At 40.5% G+C, this 3,426-nt stretch overlaps 1 protein-coding gene and 1 long non-coding RNA gene across 2 annotated transcripts in view; both read right to left on the bottom strand.

Annotated features, from left to right (window-relative positions):
• The window catches only part of LOC106874737 (pseudouridylate synthase 1 homolog), a 35,270-nt gene that overhangs the window by 13,223 nt on the left and 18,621 nt on the right, over positions 1–3,426 (bottom strand). The gene's annotated exons all lie outside the window — the stretch shown is intronic.
• LOC106874744 (uncharacterized) overlaps positions 1,016–3,426 on the bottom strand; it is a 14,056-nt gene continuing 11,645 nt past the window's right edge. The window contains exon 3 of the long non-coding RNA XR_001410040.2: positions 1,016–1,139. This is a non-coding gene — a long non-coding RNA (uncharacterized LOC106874744). The remainder of the gene's footprint in view (positions 1,140–3,426) is intronic.

Raw genomic sequence — 3,426 nt, 5'->3', positions numbered from 1 at the left:
TTCCAATATGCATAAGAGCCATGTTTCTGGAGCTAACTCCCGTAAACCAGTAAATCAAAGGGAATTGGAGATAATTTATACATGAGGAGGGGGCTTCTGAAAAGTTCCTGGTTTTAAGGGTATCGCAAAAGGCCCGGTTTAAGGCCCAACCTTCTGAGTTCTTTTGCAAGGCTTAGAAAAACTGCAATAAGTGTGTTAATCTGAGAAGGGAATATGTTGCATAAAATCATAATTAACTGATCCTCCAGTATTTTCTTTTACCCAAAGCTAGGAACTTTTCAGCAGCCCCTCGTATATTCTTCTCTTATAAACACTCAAGGAAAGATTTGAATTAAGTACCTTCATTCATTTATTCAGACACAGTGTATATAAAACTTCATTATCTTGTGTCCTTCTTTCTTGTTGTTGTTTAACTCCAGACCAATCCTATACCAGCAGATTTATAATCAAGGACAGCTCATTTGTGATCCTCTCATCTTACATTCAGACATTTTTTTTTTATTTATGCGCCCTTTCAAAGCCTAACCAAGCTCATGGGCCCAGTTTCCCGGTTTCTATGGCGTATGTGTTCCCCACAGCTGGACCGGACGCCAGTCCATCGCAGCGTTACTCAAGAAATAGGAAGAAAGAGTAAGAGAAAGTTGGGACGAAAGAGTACAACAGGGGTCGCCACCATCCCCTGCCGGAGCCTCGTGGAGCTTTAGGTGTTTGTGCTCAATAAACACACAAAACGCCAGGTCTGGGAACCGAAACCGAGATCCTCCGACCACGAGTCCACTGCCCTAACCACTGGGCCATTGCGCCTCCACATATTCAGGCATTAGTATCCAAAATATTCTAACTTTATTTTCTTATTATTATTAGATGGTAGAACCTGAGTTATGTAATTTGAGGTAGATTTGGCTGTTGTTTCTAGCTAGCAGCTCAAGCAATCATGTACATAGTGACTAGTTAGATAGGAAACTAAAACAAGTAATGTGGCTCAGTCAAGATGGGCCAACATACTATGACATAATACATTGTATTTTTGTATACCTCGCTGGTTGTTAGCACTTCCAGCATTTTTCTTGGCTTCAAAGTAAGCACTAATTTGGACACAATTCTTTTCAGCATACATCAAATGCTTCACAGGAGAGTCCCTGAAAAAAAAAAAAAAAAAAAAAAAAAGATTTAGCATTTGAATGACATTGTTAGTATCGAGACAAAGCAGTGTTTGTAACATTTGCAGACCTCCCCAAATTGGTAAACAAAGTTGATCTCAGCAATATGACTACAGCAAACCCCAACACATACTGCAAATCTTGATCTCGACTCAGCCAATTTGTTATCCACCTAGTACCGGTCAAGCTCCGAGGTCAATGTAATCAACTAGCCCTTGTGTCTACAGTAGAAAGAATTATTATTGTTAAGCTGGCAGAATTATGGGCACACTGGGCAAAATGCTTAGAAGCATTTTGTCTTCCGCTATGTTCTGAGTTCAAATTCTGTTGAAGTCAACTTTACTTTTTATCATTTCAAGGTTGATAAAATAAGTACCAGTTGAGTACTGGATTAATATAATTTACTCCTCTCCTGAACTTGCTGGCCTTGTGCCAAAATTTGAAACCAACATTATTATTATTATTATTATTATCATTATTATTGAGTAAGAGAGCAATGCATGCCATCAAAGTGACATGGGGTAAAATATCCGAAGCCCATTATACCCATCATGACTACCCGTCTGATAAGGGTAGACCAGGCACATGCATCATAGTCATATGTGCGCAATATGGTGATCTCATATCAAGATAAACAGCGCATGACCTTGCAGGTGGGGCCCAGTTAGAATTTTCTTCAGGCTGAATAACCCATCCTGCTCAAAAGGTCCTTGAATAAGGGTTGTTTAAGGATGTTGAACGAAACACTCATGTTTCCAGAGGTGAATTATTCAAACCCCAAAGAATTCCTCTCAACACATGGCTTTGATGCTCCCCCACTACTTCTGCTCATGATCAGAGATGCACATATCGTCAGCCACTGAGGGACATTTTCAACTGGTTAAGGTCAAACAACTGACATGCAAATCTGTGGTATTAAGCAGAATATTTGCTGTAGCCCATCTTTTATACCAAGACAAAACAATGTACATGATAATACTTCCAATCAGTTAAGATCAGAAGCCATGAGAGTCACTGCCTAGTACTGCATCAGGGTATTTATCATTATTACCTCCACCTTAGCAAAGGTCGGGGTATTGTTTTCAGTCGTGTTTGCTTGTCCGTGGACAAGATTATCTCAAGAACCGCTGGATGGATTCCAATGGAACTTTCAGGGATGTTTGGCGTCGTGCCTGGCATGAACTGATTAGATTTTGGGATTGATCTAGTACCAGACAAGGATTCTGGATTATTTTTCTGTTTTTTTTTTTACTTAACTTTTGAGAGCAGTCGGGTTCATTTCTAGTAGTCTCGTTTGTGAGAGCAGTCGAGTTTTTTCCAGATATTCTCATTTTAAAAATCATCTTTGGCTAATCGTTGAGAGGACGTTGGTGTTACCTTGGCAGAGGTCTGTGCTCTCTGAGTGCTCTTATTATTATTATAGCAGATTTGAATTAATCATGTACTATTGGGCATCAGGTGTGGTGTGCAAAAGAAACGACTGCGCAGGTATGGTCATGTGATGCATATGGACAAAGACAGCTGTGTAAAGAAGTGTTGATCTCTAACTGAAGAAGGAACCTGTGGTAGAGGTAGATCCAGGAAGACATAGGGACGTGGTGATGAAGCATGAACTTCGAACACTGGGTCAAACAGAGGCAATAACTAGTGACCAAGACCTTTGGCAATATGCTGTGCTGGAGAAGACCCATCAAGCCAAGTTAAATCATGGTTGTAGTCGATGCTGGTGTTACATAAAAAGCACCTTTTGAGTGTTGGGCCTTACTGAGGCAAGGTGGCTGATGCTGGTGGCACATGAAAAGCAGCTTTTGAGTGTTGGGCCTCACAGAGGCAATGATGAATAACCAAGACCTTGGGCATTACGCCGTACTTAAGAAGACAGCATCAAGCTGAGCAAAACCATTATCAGGGCAGATACTGGTGTCATGCAAATGGCAAGTAAAAGCACCCATTACACTCTCAGAGTGGTTGGCATTAGGAAGGGGATCGAACCATAGAAACTATGCCAAATCAGACTGGAGTCTGGTGCAGCCTTCCAGCTTACCAGCCATGGTCAAAGCATCCATTAGATGATGATGATTACCTTGTAACTTCAATATTTCAATGGTGTGTTTTGTATATTTTAAAAATGACATTGTAAGGTAGGCGTGAGAAGTTGGATATTGTCTGTTTTATCATAAAACAGGTAGAATATTTGAACCAGATATGGCCGGATTAAATGCTAAAGGGTTAAACGCAAAAAGCCTGAAGAAATGCCACAGAGATA

This window comes from Octopus bimaculoides, chromosome 14 (assembly GCF_001194135.2).
Source record: "Octopus bimaculoides isolate UCB-OBI-ISO-001 chromosome 14, ASM119413v2, whole genome shotgun sequence".
In the NCBI taxonomy this organism is placed as follows: Eukaryota; Metazoa; Mollusca; class Cephalopoda; order Octopoda; family Octopodidae; genus Octopus; species Octopus bimaculoides.
This window is presented reverse-complemented; position numbering and strand designations above follow the sequence as displayed.